Raw genomic sequence first — 24,583 nt, 5'->3', positions numbered from 1 at the left:
ATGGTGTCTGCTGACCAATCCTTCATCTCTTGTTGCTCGAGTTTTTCAAGCCATGTATTATCCTCTACGCACTTTTCTTGATGTTGAGTTGGGTTCTAATCTGAGCTATGCTTGGAGGAGTGTATTTTAAGCCCAAGATGCTGTTAAAATTGGTGCTAGATATAGAGTTGGGTCTGGTATTTCCATTCCTATTCTTATCCTGTCGTGGCTTCCTACCAAGGAAAACCCTTATGTGATTTCATCTCATGAGGCTCTTTAGGACTGTAGAGTATTTAACCTCCTTAAAACTGATTGTTTGAACTGGGATGAAGAGCTTTTGGAGGACCTGTTTGTTCTGAGAGATGTGGAGTTAATTCGTAGCATTCCTCTGCCTTTGACTCCTGAGGTGGATACCTGGTTTTGGGATTTTGACGCTTATGGTGGTTACTCAGTCAAGAGTGTGTATCGAGCATTGTAACTACGTAATGGGAGATGGAATATGCAAGATAATTATGGCTTTCGGAAGAAATTTTTGTATTTGAAACTACCTCCAAAAGTTAAGAACTTTCTTAGGAGGGCTCTCACCAACTGTCTTCCTACTTTGATGTCTCTTCAATCTAAAAGGGTTAATGTGTATAGTATCTGCCGTCTTTGTAATGGAGAGCATGAGACTATTTTTCACATCATGGTGGGCTGCCCTTTAACCCAAGCTTAAAGGAATCGAGGACTGGGGTTTGATTTTAATGATGGGGGAGAGGAATTCGGTTACTGGTTTGAGAGCTTCTGCAATTCTCATCCAGGGGACTGCTGGAATATATTTTACCAGTATCTAGATTTACTAACAAGTAGAATGCTTTTAACATCCTAATATGAATTTTTAAAACGATGAAAATAAACACATAAAAGGTATGAGAAACCTTACAGTGGTTGCATCAGAATTAAATGAATCCTCCCACTCAGATCTCTAAGCCTTGTATCCTTTCTGTAGCGGAGTATCACCAAGATCTGAGCCCGATTCTCCTTCTTGTTGATTGGATTCTTCACAGTCTTACATATAATGATTGGAGACTCACTTGATATGTGTGGGCATGCAATCAATCAATAATGGCTAAATTTTGATTTGTGAAGAATGGCTATGGTATTTCGAAAATTCAAGAGGAAGAAGAAGAAGGAATAGGTCTCATCAAACCTAGAGAGAAGACTAGTGTAACACCCTAACTAACATAGGCGTATTACGTGATTTTTAAACATGCTGTGCAGCTCGTTGCTAATCAACGAGGTTTATGGAAAACGTGATTAATTAAAATTTTTGCTTTTTAATTAAACTTGTAAAAAATATAATTACAAAAAGACTCGGGATCCCGATTACAAAATCATTTACAAAATTTAACTGTTTATACAAAATAAATGTCGCCTAGCGACTAGTTACAAAAGCAGCCTCGCTGTCCCGATGATCGTACTCTCCAGGCCTAACCGCCCCGACATGTACAACCTTCATAAGCTCGCTCACGGTCCATCAGCTTTAGCCTTGCCTTTACCTACACATAAACGTAGAACTGTGAGTCGACAGACTCAGTAAGAAAAGCATAATAATACTCATACATAAACCCGGTTATGATCAGACGCCCATACCCTTGATCATAACCCTAACTGCCGTGTCCACCACGATACTGAGTCCCGCTACTGCCGTGTCCAACACGGTACTGAGCCACTACTGCCGTGTCCAACACGGTACTGAGTTTTGAACGTTCATAGGGACGGTACTATTGACACGTAACAGCCTGATCGGTCGAACCGGTCATACTCTGGCTGCTGGTCATACTCCAGCCTGTACCGACGTGTTACTATATCCACCTGATCGGTCGAACCGGTCATACTCCGGCTGCTGGTCATACTCCAGCCTGTACCGACGCGATACGTCAATAGTACGGAACCACCAACCAAGTGTCAGCCTGATCGGTCGAACCGGTCATACTCCGGCTGCTGGTCATACTCCAGCCTGTACCGACGTGACAAGGTTGGATGGTTCGAAGCCAACATACATAACTAATGTAATCTAACAGGCTTCCTACATGCACGCTAAACATGTAATCTACATATGCATACTGTTATACTAATCTTACCTGGATTCCGAATTCAGGTGTGCCGGTCAACCTGACTAGAACTTTAACTGCGCGGCGGATTACAGGCTCCTAAACCATAAAAATCACAACACTATAAGTGACACGCTAAATCACTTCCCGGGGACTTAAACTAGGAACTAAAAGTTTCCCTATCGATAAAAAGCATGGCAATACCCCCTAAAACATAAAAACGAGGAAAACACGGGTTTCTGAAATTTCCCCAACCGGCAGACCGGTTGCCCAACCGGAATTCCGGTTCTGGGAATTTTCGAAGCCCATCCGGAATTCCGGATGCACAACCGGAATTCCGGTTCCTCGCAGACAGAATTTCAAAAATTCATATCTCAACCAATTCAACTCCAAATTGATTCAAACCTTCCAGACCTACTCCATATATCCCAAATAACATTTCTAAAGCATCAAACCTACCCAGAATGCACAGAAATGAAAAACACCATTGGAGCTCAAGCTTTGAGTTCTAAACTCAAACTTGAGCAAATCTAAACAACATGCAATCAAACTAGCTTAATTCTACTTAATCAAGCTTAGAATAACCTCAGAAAACAATAACAAACATCAACAACATTCCAGCAACAAAACATAACCATTTCCTTCAAAAATCACATATTTTACATAGAAAAACCAAAGCTTTACTCAACCTAACTATCATGCTTCAAAACAACTTAAATAACCCTAATCTAACAAGCTTTAAACATCTGAAATTAAGAACTAATTCACAGCAGCAACAACAACTAACAATCATGCATGCATCAACTATATTCATCATTTTTTTCCAAGAAACAAAGAAATAAAGCTAGAGAGACATACCACAACAAAAGATTACTTGAATTTAGGTTGAAACTAGCTGAAAATCAAAGGAAAATCCAGCTTCAAGCACCCACAAACCCAGCCGAAAAGAGAGAGAGCTTGAGAGCTTTTCTTTGAAAATTTTCTAACTTTTTCTAACTTGTGATTTTTTGTAAAATGAAAAGAATGAAATAAAGCCACCAATATCATTTCATTTCAGCCAACAAACATATAAAATAAACATTTATTTTCAAATAATAAAATCACGAAAAGACAAAATACCATTGGGGAAAAAGACCATTTTGCCCCTCCACACTAAAACCACATAATAATCACTAAAGGGGTATTTTTGGGAAATTCTAAATTCCCGGCCATTCCCGACATTCCCAATGTCTAAAAAAAACCGTCCCAAACTACTATCATACTAAGTTGTGATTTCGTCCCCGAATGCTAACCGATATGCCACTTGACCTATCTTCTCGAGAATCTCGAAAGGTCCTGTAAATCTAGGGCATAACTTGCCTCTTTTCCCGAAACGTTTAATCCCCTTCATCGGAGATACCCGTAAAAACACATGTTCCCCTACTTGGAACTCAACATCTCTGCGTTTCGGATCTGCGTAACTCTTCTGTCTGCTCTGTGAGGTAAGCATTCTAGCTTTTATCTTCTCTACTGCCTCATTGGTCCGCTGCACTGACTCTGGACCTAGGTATTTCCTCTCCCCTGTCTCATCCCAGTGGATAGGGGATCTACATTTCCTACCGTATAACAGTTCATAGGGAGCCATTCCTATCGTACTCTGATAACTGTTGTTGTAAGAAAATTCTATCAACGGTAGATATTTATTCCATGAGCTTTCAAAGTCCATAACACAGGCTCTCAACATGTCCTCCAATATCTGAATTGTCCTTTCGGACTGACCATCTGTCTGAGGATGGAATGCTGTACTAAATTTCAGTTTTGTACCCATTACTCTTTGCAAACTTTGCCAAAATTTGGAGGTGAACTTCGGATCCGTGTCCGAAACTATAGACTTCGGTACCCCGTGAAGTCTTCCTATCTCTCTGACATACAGTTCTGCTAACTGATCCACTGAAAATGTTGTTCTAATCGGCAGAAAATGAGCAGATTTCGTAAATCGATCCACCACTACCCAGATGGAACCAAATAAACCCGTGGTCCTAAGTAACCCGACCACAAAATCCATCGTAATATCCTCCCATTTCCATTCTGGTAGGGTTAGAGGCTGCAACAACCCTGCTGGTCTCTGATGTTCAGCCTTAATCTGCTGACAAGTGAGGCATCTTGATACGAATTCTACCAAATTCTTCTTCATACCGCTCCACCAGAAGTACGGTTTCAAATCTTGGTACATCTTAGTGGTGCCAGGATGCAGAGAATACGGAGTAGAATGAGCCTCCTCAAAGATCTCATTCCTAAGTTCCACACTATTCGGAACCCTGGCTTTATACAAAAGCATCCCACTGTCTGACACTGAAAAGTCCTTGGCTTGACCAGCCAACACCTCATCTCGGATCTTCACTAACTCCGGATCTGTCATCTGAGCGACTTTTATTCTTTCCAACAGATCAGATTGCAGCGTTAAGTTGTGAAGCTGACCTACCACAAACTCAATGCTGGATCTAACCATATCCTCTGCTAGCTGAGGTGAGATCTTAACCATACTAGCTACTTGCCCGGGACCCTTTCTGCTGAGGGCATTGGCCACTACATTGGCTTTTCCAGGGTGATAGAGGATCTCACAATCGTAATCTTTCACTAATTCCAACCAACTCCTTTGTCTCATGTTTAAATCCTTCTGAGTAAAGAAATATTTGAGACTTTTATGGTCGGTATAGATTTCACACTTTTCCCCGTAAAGATAATGTCGCCAAATCTTCAATGCAAAAACCACTGCGGCCAGTTCTAGATCATGAGTCGGGTATCGCTGTTCATAATCCTTTAACTGACGGGAGGCATAAGCGATGACCCGATCGGCTTGCATCAATACACACCCCAAACCCTGTTTGGATGCATCGCAATATACTACGAACTTCTCCTTGTCCGAAGGTGAAGCTAGTACTGGAGCGATAATCAACCTCTGCTTTAGCTCCTGAAAACTAGCTTCGCACTTGTCTGACCAAATAAATCGCTGATTCTTCTTTGTAAGCTCGGTTAGGGGCATTGAAATTTTAGAGAACCCTTCGATGAACCTACGGTAGTACCCAGCTAAACCCAAGAAGCTTCTGATCTCTATCACTGTCTTCGGTCTCGGCCAATCCCTGACGGATTCAATCTTCCCGGGATCTACCTTGATCCCATCTTTGCTCATAATGTGCCCTAGGAAGGACACCTGAGATAACCAGAACTCACATTTCTTTAACTTGGCATAAAGCTTATGTTCTCGAAGCCGTTGCAGTACCATCTGAAGATGTAACTCATGCTCCTCTTCTGATTGAGAGTACACGAGGATGTCGTCGATAAACACAATCACATAGATATCGAGGAAATCCTTGAATACTCTATTCATCAGGTCCATGAATGCTGCAGGAGCATTGGTTAGTCCGAATGACATAACCAGGAACTCATAATGTCCATACCTAGTGCGGAAAGCCGTCTTTGGAATGTCCTCCTCTCGGATTCTCAACTGATGATAATCAATCTTAGAAAAGACCGTCTTCCCTTGAAGCTGATCGAACAAATCATCGATCCTAGGTAATGGATATTTATTCTTCACCGTCAGCTTGTTCAATTCCCTGTAGTCGATGCACATCCTCATAGATCCATCTTTCTTCTTGACGAATCAAACCGGGGCTCCCCAGGGTGACACACTGGGCCGAATGAACCCTATGTCAAGCAACCCTTGGAGCTGAATCTTTAATTCCTTAAGTTCAGCTGGAGCCATTCTATATGGGGCTTTGGAAACCGGTTCCACCCCTGGTGCCAAGTCTATCACGAAATCAATCTCCCGCTGAGGTGGTAACCCTGGAAGTTCTTCGGGAAAAACGTCCAAAAATTCCCGTACCACTCTGATGTCCTCTGGCCGAATGGTATCTGGCCGAGTGGTGTCCACCACCACGGCCAGAAACCCTAAGCAACCGCCGTGCAATTTTACTATAGCTGACATAGCCGAGATCACCGGGATCCGAGATCCCTGAACTGAACCAACAAACACAAATGGTTCCTCACTTTCCGGTTGGAAGATCACCATCTTCCTTTTACAATCAATGCTCGCCGAATATTTAGATAGGAAATCCATTCCTAAAATAATATCGAATTCGACTAAACTCATCTCTATCAGATCAGCACTTAACTCTCTACCATCTATCCTGATCGGCATAGACCTAATCCACCTATTGAAGATAACCAATTCTCCGCCAGGTAACAGGGTTCCAAACCCTGATTCATATCTATCATACGGTCTACCCAATTTACTAAAGACTCTGGCCGCCACATAAGAATGTGTAGCCCCAGAATCAAACAGCACTGAATATAGCGAGTTATTAATAGAAAGCTGACCTGTGACAACTGATGGGCTGGCATCTGCATCAGCCTGAGTGATAGCAAACACCCTGGCTGGAGTGGGTATTGCTGGAGCTCTCGGTGCCTCTGATCGGAGCTGGGGACAGTCCCTCTTGAAATGTTCGGGCATGCCACAGTGAAAGCATCCCTGTCCTTTGCACTCACCCCGATGGTGCCTTTTGCAGCTAGGGCACTCGGGATAGGAGAAGCGGGTCTCAGTACCACCAGGACGACTCCCTCTGTTCTGGTTCCCCCGGAACCTTTTGTTCTGACTCGAGCCACCGGAAGCAGTGGGTGCTCTCTTCCTCTGATCAATGGCCGAACCACTACTCCCCCTGCTAAAGCCTGATGCAGGAGGGGTAGGAGCCCCGCCACTCGCCGGAGTACTAGCTGACTCCGACATACACCCAACTGCGCCCTCAGCTCGCAGTGCCTTCTCCACCATCTTTGCATAGGTGGTGCTGTCGTCCGTGGTGATCATCAAGTCGTGCTTGATCTTCGCATTCAAACCATCAAGATACTTCTCTTTCTTGCTTAAGTCGGTCGGCACAATTCCCGAGGCTAACCTCGCCAACCGGTCAAACTGAGTAGTATACTCAGTGACGCTCATATTCTCACGCTGGGTCAGGTGAGCGAACTCTTTCCTCTTGGCGCTTCTGACCGCCTCGTTGTAGTACTTTGCGTTGAAGACTTCCTGGAACCTTTCCCAGGTCATGGTGGTGACGTCATGGATCTGAGACACCATGTCCCACCAGACCAGAGCGTCCTCCTGGAACTGGAAAGTGGCACACACCACTCTGTCATTACCGGTGACACCCATGAAGTCAGGATCTTGGTAATCACCGTCAGCCACTGCTCGGCTTTCATCACGTCCGGACCTCGCAGGAAAACCGGAGGTGCTTGCTTCCGGAACCGTTCATACAGAGGTTCCAATCTATGGGCTGCCACCACAATCTCGGCCTGGGCAGCAGGGGCAGGTGCCACTGGAACTACGGGCACTGGAACCGCAGGAGCACCCTGCTGTCTCAACCTCTGAATCTCGAGGTCTTGTTCTTCTATCCGGACTTGCATTTCTGCAAACCGAACCTCCCAATTCTGGGCTCCCTCATCGGCTGGGGGAGCTTGGGCAGCCTGTGGCGGGTTCTCATCACCCCGACCACGAGCCCTGCCTCGGGGACCTCTACCTCGGCCCCTAGCTGGCGGGGGAAACTGAGCTCCCTGACCTTGATTCGACCCCACTGAGTTGCCCTAACTCCTGGTGCTCCACCTGGCGTCCATCTGATTAGAACCGCCTGCGAAACCAAGAGTTGGCATATCAGGTTGTATTCAAGGACAGCTTACAAATGCCGCTTAATTTGGAAATTAAAAACGAAACATGGGCCTATTCTACTATCAGGCTACTAACATGCTTCCTAACAGGCTTTTCTTTTTCATAACTGAAGAAAATAAACTAATAGAGCAATAAAGGCTTACTGAACCGTGAAACGAGCTAACTGTTGATGATGATTGTACATGTCGTGACGATCTTCGGAAGACAACCTGGCGGCTCTCATACCAAATTGTAACACCCTAACTAACATAGGCGTATTACGTGATTTTTAAACATGCTGTGCAGCTCGTTGCTAATCAACGAGGTTTATGGAAAACGTGATTAATTAAAATTTTTGCTTTTTAATTATACTTGTAAAAAATATAATTACAAAAAGACTCGGGATCCCGATTACAAAATCATTTACAAAATTTAACTATTTATACAAAATAAATGTCGCCTAGCGACTAGTTACAAAATCAGCCTCGCTGTCCCGATGATCGTACTCTCCAGGCCTAACCGCCCCGACATGTACAACCTTCATAAGCTCGCTGACGGTCCATCAGCTTTAGCCTTGCCTTTACCTACACAAAAACGTAGAACTGTGAGTCGACAGACTCAGTAAGAAAAGCATAATAATACTCATACATAAACCCGATTATGATCAGACGCCCATACCCTTGATCATAACCCTAACTGCCGTGTCCAACACGATACTGAGTCCCGCTACTGCCGTGTCCAACACGGTACTGAGCCACTACTGCCGTGTCTAACACGGTACTGAGTTCTGAACGTTCATAGCGACGGTACTATTTACACGTAATAGCCTGATCGGTCGAACCGGTCATACTCCAGCTGCTTGTCATACTCCAGCCTGTACCAACGTGTTACTATATCCACCTGATCGATCGAACCGGTCATACTCCGGCTGCTGGTCATACTCCAGCCTGTACCGACGGGATACGTCAATAGTACGGAACCACCAACCAAGTGTCAGCCTAATCGGTCGAACCGGTCATACTCCGGCTGCTGGTCATACTCCAGCCTGTACCGACGTGACAAGGTTGGATGGTTCGAAGCCAACATACATAACTAATGTAATCTAACAGGCTTCCTACATGCACGCTAAACATGTAATCTACATATGCATACTGTTATACTAATCTTACCTGGATTCCGAATTCAGGTGTGCCGGTCAACCTGACTGGAACTTTAACTGCGCGGCGGATTACAGGCTCCTAAACCATAAAAATCACAACACTATACGTGACACGCTAATTACTTCCCGGGGACTTAAACTAGGAACTAAAATTTTCCCTATCGATAAAAAGCATGGCAATTCCCCCTAAAACATAAAAACGAGGAAAACACGGGTTTCTGAAATTTCCCCAACCGGCAGACCGGTTGCCCAACCGGAATTCCGGTTCTGGGAATTTTCGAAGCCCATCCGTAATTCCGGATGCACAACTGGAATTTCGGTTCCTCGCAGATAGAATTTCAAAAATTCATATCTCAACCAATTCAACTCCAAATTGATTCAAACCTTCGAGACCTACTCCATATATCCCAAATAACATTTCTAAAGCATCAAACCTACCCAGAATGCACAGAAATGAAAAACACCATTGGAGCTCAAGCTTTGAGTTCTAAACTCAAACTTGAGCAAATCTAAACAACATGCAGTCAAACTAGCTTAATTCTACTTAATCAAGCTTAGAATAACCTCAGAAAACAATAACAAACATCAACAACATTCCAGCAACAAAACATAACCATTTCCTTCAAAAATCACATATTTTACATAGAAAAACCAAAGCTTTACTCAACCTAACTATCATGCTTCAAAACAACTTAAATAACCCTAATCGTTAGCTTTAAACATCTGAAATTAAGAACTAATTCACAGCAGCAACAACAACTAACAATCATGCATGCATCAACTATATTCATCATTTTTTTCCAAGAAACAAAGAAATAAAGCTAGAGAGACATACCACAACAAAAGATTACTTGAATTTAGGTTGAAACTAGCTGAAAATCAAAGGAAAATCCAGCTTCAAGCACCCACAAACCCAGCCGAAAAGAGAGAGAGCTTGAGAGCTTTTCTTTGATAATTTTCTAACTTTTTCTAACTTGTGATTTTTTGTAAAATGAAAAGAATGAAATAAAGCCACCAATATCATTTCATTTCAGCCAACAAACATATAAAATAAACATTTATTTTCAAATAATAAAATCACGAAAAGACAAAATACCATTGGGGCAAAAAGACCATTTTGCCCCTCCACACTAAAACCACATAATAATCACTAAAGGGGTATTTTTGGGAAATTCTAAATTCCCAGCCATTCCCGACATTCCCAATGTTTAAAAAAAAACCGTCCCAAACTACTATCATACTAAGTTGTGATTTCTACTGAGCCAAACGCCGGGTTCCAAAATACCGGGCACCGAAAATGCAAAATATGAAAACTACTGAATGACATAGCAATGCATTTCTGAATTCAATAATAACAGCATAATAAATTATTTAAATAGCTATAAATAATTTTCATAATTAATCATAATTAACTGCTAATTTCCAAATTAAACTAAGCGGGCTTTACAACTAGGTTTTTAGCTTTAGAGGCATTAGCTGGACGATGAGACCTTAGCTATCCTTTTATACTAATTTCTATAGGGTTAGGATTGATTTATTTAGAATAAAAAATTGACAAAAAATGGAGCATAAAACCCTTAAGTTTTTAGCCATTATATGGGCCCCACAATGGTTTGTGTTTTGTCATTTTTCACAACTATTTTATCTATTTTTCACAAATACCACTTTTGCAACTTCAACCCTATAAATGCCAAAACTATTTATTTAATAATAAAAGTAATTATCAAATAAAATTTTTATTTATAATATTTATTAATTAGACTCCACAAAGTCTCTTAATTAATAAATTAACCTTAAAACACCAATTCTTCACAATTAAGCCATAACATAGTGAAAATTCATAAACTAGACGTAGTCTAATTTTAGAATTAAAATTGATTAACTAAAATCAATTAACTGAGTCTTACAAGCAGTTTGTCTCAACTAGTATGGGCACCATCGGCCTATATAATTGAGCTTCCAATAAGCAGATCTAGAATTTACCATGTAAATTCACTAACTTATTAATTCCTCGTTGAACCACTATAGAACTTGGAATTGCACTCTCAGTTACATAGAACACTCTATATTTTCCACGATATAGAGACGCTACTAATTATCCATTGTTATAATCCAAATAATCAATGATCCTCTATAGATGATTTACATTGCATAGGGACAAAATTACCGTTACACCCTTTCAATGTATTTTGTCCTTAAAACACTTAGCCACCTATAAATGATATTTTAGTGAACTAATATAATCACTTAAATGAGCCCTCTATGATTTATCTCTATTTAGCCAAGCTCGAAGGAAATGATCGTTTCACTTCTATGTCCAGATAGAAGCTATAGATTCTACATCTATGATTAGCGCTCCCACTCAATTGTACTACCGTGTTCCCAAAATGTACGTATCACCCGGACCAAAAGGTAGGCTTATCTAACAAATGAAAGAACACAAATAATACTCTTGAGATCGAACCTAACCATCTCAAGATTGAGATCATTTGATCGAGGATCAACTAGGTGATATTGAATTGAATAGATATTACGGTAAGATTATCATATCTAATTCAAATTGAATATCAGTCCCTTCCGATGCATACTCCATACATCCAACCCAAGCTTACTTTAACCAATGCCCTAGAAAGAACATAGCACTTATCCACGGTGCAAGTAAACTACGTTGTAGATTATCATATCAGTTAAACCCTTTGTACTGATAAATCTAGGAATACATTTAATCACACAAGCTGTCTTTCATGTAATGGTTGCGAGTGGTTCGGCTTCAGTCCACTTAGTAAAGTAGTCAACTGCTACCACTGCGTACTGCACTCCGCCTTTACCTTTAGGTAATTGTCCGATCAGGTCAATTCCCTAAATGGCAAAGGGCCATGGACTTTGCATCTGTGTTAGCTCGTTGAACGGAGCTCTTAGTATCTTTGAAAATCTCTAGGATTTGTCGCACTTCTTAACATAGGCTCTCGAATCTTCAATCATCGTTGGCAAAAAATAACCTTGCCTTAGAATTTTCATTGATAAGCTCTGTCCGGCGGCGTGATTTCCACAGAATCCGTCGTGAACTTCAGATAGGAGTCCTGCAGCTTCGTCTTGAGTGACACATCTGAGTAATGGCATCGAGAATCCTCTTTGTACATGACTCCCTCTACTATGATATACTGTGCTGCCTTCCTTCTCATTTTCCGAGCTTCATTTCGGTTATCTGGGAGTTCCCGCAGAGTTGAGGTAGGCTGCTATTGGCGTCATCCAGTTTGGGGATGTATCAATCATTTCTATTACTTCCGTGCCAGTGATGCTAGGCTCTTCAAGGAACTGGATAGGAACCAAGTTTGCCTTGTCACATACATTGCTGCTTGCCAATCGAGCTAAACGTCTGCTTTCGTATTTTCTTCTCTTAGAATTTGTGTGAGACCGTAGCTTTTGAATTGTGCGAGCAGGTCGTGTATTTTGCTCAGATATGCTATCATCTTTTCTCCCCGAGCCTCGTATTCTCCGGATACATGATTTATCACCAGCTGTGAATCACTATAGATTTCAATGTGTTCGACCTTCATTTCCCGGGCTAGTAATAGTCCAGCGATTAGAGCTTCGTACTCGGCTTCGTTGTTAGATGCTTTGAATCCGAGCTTGACTGCAGCGTGTAGGTGTTGCCCCTAGGCGTGATGTAACACCCTAACTAGCATAGGCGTATTACGTGATTTTTAAACATACTGTGCAGCTCGTTGCTAATCAACGAGGTTTATGGAAAACGTGATTAATTAAAATTTTTTCTTTTTAATTAAACTTGTAAAATATTTATACCAAAGACTCGGGATCCCAATTACAAAACCATTTACAAAAGTTAACTGTTTATACAAAATATATGTCGCCTAGCGACTAATTACAAAAATAGCCTCGCTGTCCCGATGATCGTACGCTCCAGGCCTAACCGCCCCGACATGTACAATCTTCACCGGCTCGCTCATGGTCCATCAACTCTATCCTTGCCCTTACCTACACATAAACATAGCACTGTGAGTCGACAGACTCAGTAAGAAAAGCATAATAATACTCATACATAAATCCCGGTCATGATCAGACGCCCATACCCCTGACCATAACCCTAACTGCCGTGTCCAACACGATACTGAGTCTCCCTAACTGCCGTGTCCAACACGGTACTGAGTTCTGAACGTTCATAGGGACGGTACTATTGACAAGTAACAGCCTAATCGGTCGAACCGGTCATACTCCGGCTGCTGGTCATACTCCAGCCTGTACCGACGTGTTACAGTATCAGCCTAATCGGTCGAACCGGTCATACTCCGGCTGCTGGTCATACTCCAGCCTGTACCAACGTGATACGTCAAATAGTACGGAACCTCTGACCTAAGTATCAGCCTAATCGGTCGAACTGGTCATACTGCGGCTGCTGGTCATACTCCAGCCTGTACCGACGTGATACAGTGTCAGCCTAATTGGTCGAACCGGTCATACTCCGGCTGCTGGTCATACTCCAGCCTGTACCGACGTGACACAGTCAGATGGTTCGAAGCCAACATACATATCTAATGTAATCTAACAGGCTTCCTACATGCACGCTAAACATGTAATCTACATATACATATTGTTATACTAATATTACCTTGATTCTGAATTCAGGTGTGCCGGTCAACCTGACTGGAACTATCTGCGCGGCGGATTACAGGCTCCTAAACAATAAAAATCACAACAATATAAGTGATACGCTAAATCACTTCCCGGGGACATAAACTAGGAACTAAAAGTTTCCCTATCGATAAAAAGCATGGCAATACCCCAAATAACATAAAATCGAGGAAAACTAGGGTTTCTGAAATTTCCCCAACCGGTAGACCGGTTGCCCAACCGGAATTCCGGTTCTGGGAATTTTCAAAACCCATCCGGAATTCCGGATGCACAACCGGAATTCCGGTTCTGGGAATTTTCAAAACCCATCCGGAATTCTGGATGCACAACCGGAATTCCGGTTCCTCGCAGGCAGAAATCAAAATTTCACAACTCATTCAAATCAACTCCAAATCACACAAAACCTTCCAGACCTATTCTATATATCCCCTAGAACATTTCTAAAGCAACAAAACCAAGCTTTAAGCACAGAAACACATTTCACCATTGGAGGTTCAAGATTGAGTTCAAAAACTCAAAACTTAACTAAACCTCCAACAACCACTAAAACATGCATAAATCAACATATTCCAACCTCATTTAACACCAGAAAACCCCACCTAACCATAACAACAACCCTAGCAACGAAAATCAAGAATTTGCTTTGAAAACCAAACTTTTGAGCTAAAAATCACACAACTTAAACAAGATAGCAAACATGCATTAAAACCTAGTTAATCCATTCATTTTAGACATAATTAAGCTTTTGAAAACATAATCAAAACTTAGTAACACTACAGCCACAAAACTCAAAGCATGCAATGATCATACATTCACCAAAACTTCAAGAACTTAAAGAAAAGCTTAAGAGAAACATACCAACAACTTGATAATACCAAATCTGAACAAAGTGAGCTTGGAATCCAAGAAAAATGGCAAGAATCCTTGCTGCACAAGGAGGCCGAAAGAGGGAGGAAAAGAGAGAGAGTTTTCCTTTGAAAATTTTGTAATTTATTCTAAGTTTTAAAAAATGAGAGAAATGCCACCTAACCCACTTATTTCAGCCAAAACTTAAAAGAATAAAACACATATTACTCAATTATTAAGCCACAAAAAGACAAACTAACAATGGGGCAAAATGACCATTTTGCCCCTTCACACTAAAATCACATAAATAACACTAAAGGGGTATTTTTGGAAAATTCTAAATTCCCGGCCATTCCCGACATTCCCAATGTCTAATAAACCGTCCCACACTACTAACATACTAAGTTGTGATTTTACTGAGCCAAACACCGAGTTCCATGTTACAGGGCACCGGAAATGCAAAATTATGAAAACTACTAAATGACATAAAATGCATCTCAGAATTCAATAATAACAGTATAATAATTATTTAGATAGCTATAAATAATTTCATAATTAAACGTGATTAACTGCTAATTTCCAAATTAAACTAAGCGGTCTTTACAACTATCCCCCCCTTACAAGGATTTCGTCCCCGAAATCTAACCTGAATAACTCTGGATATTGAGCTCTCATATCTGATTCTAGTTCCCAGGTGGCTTCCTCCACCTTAGTGTTTCTCCAGAGAACTTTGACCAATGCTATGGTCTTATTCCGAAGGACTTTATCCTTTCTATCCAGGATCTGCACTGGCTGTTCTTCATATGACATATCTGGCTACAGTTCAAGGCTCTCATAACTGAGTATATGAGAGGGATATGAAACATATTTTCTCAACATCGAGACATGGAATACGTTGTGAACTGCTGATAAAGCTGGAGGCAATGCTAACCGGTATGCCACTTGACCTATCTTCTCGAGAATCTCGAAAGGTCCTGTAAATCTAGGGCATAACTTGCCTCTTTTCCCGAAACGTTTGATCCCCTTCATTGGAGACACTCGTATAAACACATGGTCCCCTACTTGGAACTCAACATCTCTGCGTTTCGGATCTGCGTAACTCTTCTGTCTACTCTGTGAGGCAAGCATTCTAGCTTTTATCTTCTCTATTGCCTCATTGGTCCGCTGCACTGACTCTGGACCTAAGTATTTTCTCTCCCCTGTCTCATCCCAGTGGATGGGAGATCTACACTTCCTACCGTACAACAGTTCATAGGGGGCCATCCCTATCGTACTCTGATAACTGTTGTTGTAAGAAAATTCTATCAACGGTAAATATTTATTCCAAGAGCCTTCAAAATCCATAACACAGGCTCGTACACATGTCCTCCAATATCTGAATTGTCCTTTCGGACTGTCCATCTGTCTGAGGATGGAATGCTGTACTGAATTTCAGCTTTGTACCCATTGCTCGTTGCAAACTCTGCCAAAATTTGGAGGTGAACTTCAGATCCCTATCTGAAACTATAGATTTTGGTACCCCGTGGAGTCTTACAATCTCTCTAACATACAATTCTGCCAACTGATCCACTGTAAATGTTGTTCTAACAGGCAGAAAATGAGTAGATTTTGTGAATCCATCCACCACTACCCAGATGGAATCAAACAAACCCGTGGTTCTAGGTAACCCGACCACGAAATCCATCGTGATATCTTTCCACTTCCATTCAGGTACGGTTAGAGGCTGCAACAACCCTGCTGGTCGCTGATGCTCAGCCTTAATCTGCTGACAAGTGAGGCACCTCGATACAAATTCTACCAAATTCTTCTTCATACCGCTCCACCAGAAGTACGGTTTAAGATCTTGGTACACATTAGTGGTGCCGGGATGCAGAGAATAAGGGGTAGAATGAGCCTCCTCAAAGATCTCATTCCTGAGTTCCACACTATTCGGAACACAAACCCTAGCTTTATACAGAAGCATCCCGTTGTCTGACACTGAAAAATCCCTTGCTTGACCAGCCAAAACCTGATCTCTGATCTTCATTAACTCTGGATCGGTCATCTGAGCGGCTTTAATTCTTTCCAATAGATCAGATTGCAGCGTTAAGTTATGAAGCTGCCTACCACAAACTCAATGCTGGATCTAACCATATCCTCTACTAGCTGAGGTGAAATCTGAACCATGCTAGCTACTTGCTCGGGACCCTTCCTACTCAGGGCATCGGCCACTACATTGGCCTTCCCAGGGTGATAAAGAATCTCGGAGTCATAATCTTTCACTAATTCCAACCAACGTCTCTATCTCATGTTCAAATCTTTCTGAGTAAAGAAATACTTGAGACTTTTATGGTCGGTATAGATTTCACACCTTTCTCCGTAAAGGTAATGCTGCCAAATCTTCAATGCAAAAACCACTGCGGCCAACTCTAGATCATGAGTCGGGTATCGCTGTTCGTAATCCTTTAACTGACGGGAGGCATAAGCGATAACCCGATCGACTTGCATCAACACACACCCCAGACCCTGTCTGGATGCATCACAATAAACTACGAACTTCTCGTTGTCCGAAGGCAAAGCTAGTACTGGAGCGGTAATCAACCTCTGCTTCAGCTCTTGAGAACTAGCTTCGCACTTGTCTGACCAGAAAAATCGCTGATTCTTCTTTGTAAGTTCGGTTAAGGGCATTGAAATTTTTCAGAACCCTTCCACGAACCTACGGTAATACCCAGCTAAACCCAAGAAGCTTCTGATCTCTGTCACTGTCTTCGGTCTCGGCCAATCCCTGACGGATTCTATCTTCCCGGGATCCACCTTGATCCCATCTTTGCTGACGATGTGCCCTAAGAAGGACACCTGAGATAGCCAGAATTCACATTTCTTGAACTTGGCATAAAGCTTGTGTTCCCGAAGCCGTTGCAGTACCATCTGAAGATGTAACTCATGCTCCTCTTCTGATTGAGAGTACACGAGGATGTTGTCGATAAACACAATCACACATATATCGAGGAAATCCTTGAATACTCTATTCATCAAATCCATGAATGTTGCAGGAGCATTGGTTAGTCCGAACGACATAACCAGGAATTCATAATGTCCATACCTAGTGCGGAAAGCCATCTTTGGAATGTCCTCCTCTCGGATTTTCAACTGATGACAACCCGAACGGAGATCAATCTTAGAAAAGACTGTCTTCCCCTGAAGCTGATCGAACAAATCATCGATCCTAGGTAATGGATATTTATTCTTCACTGTCAGCTTGTTCAACTCTCTGTAATCGATGCCCATCCTTATCGTTCTATCTTTCTTCTTGACGAATAAAACCGGGGCTCCCCAGGGTGACACACTAGGCCTAATAAACCCTATGTCAAGCAACCCCTATAGCTGAATCTTTAACTCCTTAAGTTCAGCTGGAGCCATTCTATATGGAGGCTTGGAAACCGGTTCCACCCCTGGTGCCAAATCTATCACGAAGTCAATCTCCCGCTGAGGTGGTAACCCTGGAAGTTCTTCCAGAAAAACATCTAAAAATTCCGGAACCACCTTGATGTCCTCTGGCCGAATGGTATCTGGCTGAGTGGTGTCCACCACCACGGCCAGAAACCCTAAATAACCGCCATGCAATAATTCTCTAGCTGACATGGCCGAAATCACCGGGATCCGAGATCCCTGAACCGAACCAACAAACACAAAAGGTTCATCACTTTCCGGTTGGAAGATCACCATCTTCCTTTTGCAATCAATACTCGCCGAATATATAGATAGGAAATCCATTCCTAAAATAATGTCGAATCTACTAGGCTCATCTCTATCAAGTCAGCACTTAACTCTCTACCATATATCCTGATCGGCATAGACCTAATCCACCTTTTGGAGATAACCAACTCTCCGCCAGGTAATAGGGTTCCAAACCCTGATTCATATCTATCATACGGTCTATCCAATTTACTAAGGACTCTGGCTGCCACATAAGAATGTGTAGCCCCAGAATCAAACAGCACTGAGCAAAGCGAGTTATTAACAGAAAGCTTACCTATTACAACTGATGGGCTGGCATCTGCATCAGCCTGAGTGATGGCGAACACCCTAGCTGGAGTGGGTATGGCCGGAGCCCTCGGTGCCTCTGAGCAGAGCTCGGGACAATCCCTCTTGAAGTGTCTGGGCATGCCACAATGAAAGAATCCCTGACCTTTGCATTCACCCCGATGGTGCCTTTTGCAGCTGGGGCACTCGGGATAGGAGAACCGGGTCTCTGCACCACTAGGACGACTACCTCTATTTTGGTTCCCCCAGAACCTCTTATTCTGACTCGAGCCTCCGGATGCAGTGGATGCTCTCCTCTTCTGGTCCATGGCCGAACCACTACTCCCCCTGCTAAAGCCTGATGCAAAAGGGGTAGGAGCCTCGCCACTCGCCGGAGTACTAGCTGACTCCGACATACATCCAACTCCGGCCTCAGCTCGCAGTGCCTTCTCCACCATCTCAGCATAGGTGGTCTTATCGTCAGTGGTGATCATCAAGTCATGTTTAATCTTTGCATTTAACCCGTCCATGTATTTCTCTTTCTTACTGAAGTCGGTTGGAACTATTCCCGAGGCTAACCTCGCCAACCGGTCGAACTGAGTAGTATACTCTGTCACGCTCATATTCTCTCGCTGGGTCAAGTGAGCGAACTCTTTCCTCTTGGCGCTTCTGACCGCCTCATTATAATACTTGGCGTTGAAGAGTTCCTGGAACCTTTCCCAGGTCATGGTGGTGACGTCATGGATCTGAGACACCATGTCCCACCAGACCAGAGCGTCTTCCTGGAACTGGAAAGTGGCGCACACCACTCTGTCATTACCGGTGACACCCATAAAGTTCAGAATTTTGGTGATCACCGTTAGCCATTGTTCGGTCTTCATCACGTCTGGACCTCCCAGAAAGACCGGAGGTGCTTGCTTCCGGAACCGTTCATACAAAGGTTCCATTCTGTTGGCTGCCACCACAATTTCGGCCTGAGCAGCAGGGGCGGGTGCCACTGGAACTACTGGCACAGGCACTGCAGGAGCACCCTGCTGCCTTAATCTCTGAATCTCGAGGTCTTGCTCTTCAATTCTGGCTTGCATTTCAGCAAACCTAACCTCCCAATTCAGGGCTCCCTGATCGGCTTGGGGAGCCTGGGCAGCCTGTGGCGGGTTCACATCACCCCGACCACGAGCCCTGCCCCTGGGATCTCTACCTCGGCCCCTAGCAGGCGGGGGAAACTGAGCTCCCTGACCTCGATTCGACCCTACCGAATTGCCCTGGCTCCGGGTAGTCCGCCTAGCGTCCATCTAGTCGGAACCGTCTGCGAAACCAAGAGTTGGCATATCAGGTCGTATTCAAGGAGAGCTTACCAATGCCGCTTAATTTGGAAATTAAAAACAAAACATGCGCCTATTCCACTATCAGGCTACTAACATGCTTCCTATCAAGGTTTTCTTATTCATAAAATAAATAAATAAACTACTAAATAAATAAAGGCTTACTGAACCGTGGAACGAGCTAACTGCTGATGATGATTGTACATGTCGTGACGATCTTCGGAAGACAACCTGGCGGCTTTGATACCAAATTGTAACACCCTAACTAGCATAGGCGTATTACGTGATTTTTAAACATACTATGCAGCTCGTTGCTAATCAACGAGGTTTATGGAAAACGTGATTAATTAAAATTTTTGCTTTTTAATTAAACTTGTAAAATATTTATACAAAAGGCTCGGGATCCCGATTACAAAACCATTTACAAAAGTTAACTGTTTATACAAAATATATGTCGCCTAGCGACTAACTACAAAAATAGCCTCGCTGTCCCGATGATCGTACGCTCCAGGCCTAACCGCCCCGACATGTACAATCTTCACCGGCTCGCTCACGATCCATCAGCTCTAGCCTTGCCCTTACCTACACATAAACATAGCACTGTGAGTCGACTGACTCAGTAAGAAAAGCATAATAATACTCATACATAAATCCCGGTCATGATCAGACGCCCATACCCCTGACATTAACCCGAACTGCCGTGTCCAACACGATACTGAGTCCCCCTAACTGCCGTGTCCAACACAGTACTGAGTTCTGAACGTTCATATGGACGGTACTATTGATAAGTAATAGCCTAATCGGTCGAACCGGTCATACTCCGGCTACTGGTCATACTCCAGCCTGTACCGACGTGTTACAGTATCAGCCTAATCGGTCGAACCGGTCATACTCCGGCTGCTGGTCATACTCCAGCCTGTACCGACGTGATACGTCAAATAGTATGGAACCTCCGACCTAAGTATCAGCCTAATCGGTCGAACCGGTCATACTCCGGCTGCTAGTCATACTCCAGCCTGTAGCGACGTGATATAGTGTCAGCCTAATCGGTCGAACCGGTCATACTCCGGCTGCTGGTCATACTCCAGCCTGTACCGACGTGACACAGTCGGATGGTTCGAAGCCAACATACATATCTAATGTAATCTAACAGGCATCCTACATGCACGCTAAACATGTAATCTACATATGCATACTGTTATACTAATCTTACCTGGATTCTGAATTCAGGTGTGCCGGTCAACCTGACAGGAACTATCTGCGCGGCAGATTACAGGCTCCTAAACCATAAAAATCACAACAATATAAGTGAAACGCTAAATCACTTCCCGGGGACTTAAACTAGGAACTAAAAGGTTCCCTATCGATAAAAAGCATGGAAATACCCCAAATAACATTAAAACGAGGAAAACTAGGGTTTCTGAAATTTCCCCAACCGGAATTCCGGTTTTAGGAATTTTCAAAACCCATCCGAAATTCCGAATGCACAACCGGAATTCCGGTTCCTCGCAGGCAGAAATCAAAATTTCACAACTCATTCAAATCAACTCCAAATCACACAAAACCTTCCAGACCTGTTCTATATATCCCCTAGAACATTTCTAAAGCAACAAAACCAAGCTTTAAGCACAGAAACACATTTCACCATTGGAGGTTCAAGATTGAGTTCAAAAACTCAAAACTTAACTAAACCTCCAAACAGCCACTAAAACATGCATAAATCAACATATTCCAACCTCATTTAACACCAGAAAACCCTACCTAACAATAACAGCAACCCTAGCAACGAAAATCAAGAATTTTCTTTGAAAACCAAACTTTTGAGCTAAAAATCACACAACTCAAACAAGATAGCAAGCATGCATTAAAACCTAGTTAATCCATTCATTTTAGACATAATTAAGCTTCTGAAAACATAATCAAAACTTAGTAACACTACAGCCACAAAACTCAAAGCATGCAATGATCATACATTCACCAAAACTTCAAGAACTTAAAGAAAAGCTCAAGGGAAACATACCAACAACTTGATAATACCAATTTTGAACAAAGTGAGCTTGAAATCCAAGAAAAATGGCAAGAATCCTTGCTGCACAAGGAGGCCGAAAGAGGGTGGAAAAGAGAGAGAGTTTTCCTTTGAAAATTTTGTAATTTTTTCTATGTTTTGAAAAATGAGAGAAATGCCACCTAACCCACTTATTTCAGCCAAAACATAAAAGAATAAAACACATATCACTCAATTATTAAGCCACAAAAAGACAAACTAACAATGGGGCAAAATGACCATTTTGCCCCTTCACACTAAAATCACATAAATAACACTAAAGGGGTATTTTTGGGAAATTCTAAATTCCCGGCCATTCCCGACATTCCCAATGTCTAATAAACCGTCCCACACTACTAACATACTAAGTTGTGATTTTACTGAGCCAAACACCGAGTTCCATGTTACCGGGCACCAGAAATGCAAAATTATGAAAACTACTAAATGACATAAAATGCATCTCATAATTCAATAATAACAGTATAATAATTATTTAAATAGCTATAAATAATTTCATAATTAAACGTGATTAACTGCTAATTTCCAAATTAAACTAAGCGGTCTTTACACGTGACGAGGGCAATCCCTGCACCAGATAGTTGAGCTGTAGCTGACCCATCCACATGTAGTTTCCAGGTCGGTTTGTCTTCATTGTTAATTGGCTGAGGTGCTTGCTTGGGGTTACTTTCTGGTATGCTTTCTTTTTTGCCTGTGCATTCTACCACAAAGTCGACCAAGGCTTGGCCTTTCATTGTTGTTCGGGGTTGGAAAGTTATTTCATACTGACACAACTCTACTGCCCACTTGAGTAACCATCGAAAAGCATCTGGCTTTTGCAGTATTTATCGTAGTGGCTGGTCGGTATATACCCGAACAATATGAGCTTGGAAATAAGGCCTCAACTTCCTTGTTGCTAGAATGAGGCAGTAGGCGAGTTATTCTATCAACGGATACCGACCCTCAGCCTCAATGAGCCTTTTACTGATGTAATAGACTGGGTGTTGTACGCTGTTCTCTTCTGTGATCAGCACGGCACTGACGGCATGTTCCGTGACAGCTAAGAGCTCCTCACTGTCCACAGGTTTTGAAAGTACAAGAGGTTTTGCAAGTTATGCCTTTAGCTCTTGGAAAGCTCTTTCACATTCTTCTGTCCTCTCAAACTGTTTGTTTCCTCGTACGATGTTGAAGAATGGGACACAGTTGTCCGTTGATTTTGAGACGAATCTGCTTAGTGCGGCGATCCGACCAGTTAAGCTTTGTACTTCTTTGGTTTTTGTTGGGGAGTTCATATCAAGGAGGGCTTGAATCTTTTCTGGATTGGCTTCAATTCCTCAGGCATTAACGATGAAGCCTAGAAACTTTCCCGAGCTGACTCTGAAGGAACACTTTAAGGGATTTAGCTTCATGTTGTATTTTCTAAGGACTTTGAAGCATTCATCCAGGTCATCGATGTGCCCCCCAGCCTTTCTGGATTTGACCAGCATATCATCCACGTACACTTCAATATTTCGCCCAATCTGGTCTTTAAACATTTTGTTTACCAATCTTTGGTACGTAGCTCCAGTATTTTTTAGACCATACGACATGACTTTGTAGCAATAGAGACCCATATCTGTTCGGAAACTTGTATGTTCTTGGTCTGGTGGATGCATTTTGATTTGATTGTAGCCTGAGTAAGCGTCCATGAAGCTTAATATTTCGTGCCCTGCTGTTGCGTCTAAGAGCTGATCGATTCTTGGAAGTGGAAAACATTCTTTAGGGCATGCTTTGTTGAGGTCTATAAATCAATACAGACTCGCCATTTCTTGTTCGACTTGGGCACTAGTACGGGATTCGCGACCCAAGCCAGGTAAAAAGCTTCAATTATGAAGTTGTTGTTACGCAGCTTTTCAACTTCATCCTTCAAGGCTACTACTCGTTCTTTGTGCAATAGCCTTCGTTTTTGTTAAACTGGTCAGAAGTTGGGATCGATATTCAGAACATGTGAAATAATACAAGGATCAATTCCGACCATATCCGCATGTGACAAGGAAAAAAGGTCTAGGTTTGCTCTCAAAAATTTTATCAATTCTGATTTTACTTTGAGCAACAAACCTTTTCCAATTTTTAGTTTTCTAGTCGGGATAGCTGGATTGATCTCGATCTTTTCTAATTCTTCCACAGGTCCAACATTGCTGCTTGGGTCCCCAAGTCGAGGATCCACATCTTCATCCTCGCCTTGGAAAGTTCCTTACTTGGGAATTTTTTTCCCTTGTTTGGGCTGTGGCTGGAGGATATTTCAATCTTAGCCTTGGCCACTGCAAGGTTGTAACATTCCCGAGCAGACTGCTGGTTTCCTCTTAGACACCCTACCCCATTCTTTGTTGGGAACTTCAGGCACGAGTGAAATATTTATGTGACAGTCTTTAAGTCATACAGGGCTGGTCGGCCAAGCATTACGTTAAAAGCTGAAGGAACATCCAATATTAGGAACTTGGCCATGATAGTTATGCTCGTCGGAGCTTGTCCAATAGAAAGGGGTAGCCAGATTTGTCTCAACTAGTATGGGGACCATAGGCCTATATAACTGAGCTTCCAATAAGTAGATCTACAATTTACCAAGTAAATTCACTAGCTTATTAATTCCTCGTTGAACCACTATAAAACGTGGAATTGCACTCTCAGTTACATATAACGCACTATATTTTCCACGATATAGATATGATAATAATTATCCATTGTTATAATCCCAATAATCAATGATCCTTTATAGATGATTTACATTGCATAGGGACAAAATTACCGTTACACCCTTTCAATGTATTTTATCCTTAAAACACT

The 24,583-nt window shown here is 42.5% G+C and overlaps 1 protein-coding gene across 1 annotated transcript in view; it reads left to right on the top strand.

Moving 5' to 3' along the window:
* The first annotated feature begins 6,535 nt into the window (after nt 1-6,535).
* The window catches only part of LOC133029400 (uncharacterized), a 96,145-nt gene continuing 78,097 nt past the window's right edge, over nt 6,536-24,583 (top strand). The window contains exon 1 of the mRNA XM_061101894.1: nt 6,536-7,475. The gene's annotated coding sequence lies outside the window, so the exon portion shown is untranslated. The remainder of the gene's footprint in view (nt 7,476-24,583) is intronic.

The sequence above is a fragment of the Cannabis sativa genome, chromosome 1 (genome assembly GCF_029168945.1).
Source record: "Cannabis sativa cultivar Pink pepper isolate KNU-18-1 chromosome 1, ASM2916894v1, whole genome shotgun sequence".
NCBI classification, from domain to species: domain Eukaryota; kingdom Viridiplantae; phylum Streptophyta; class Magnoliopsida; order Rosales; family Cannabaceae; genus Cannabis; species Cannabis sativa.
Note: the sequence above shows the minus strand (reverse complement) of the source record. Positions and strands in the feature narration are given on the sequence as shown.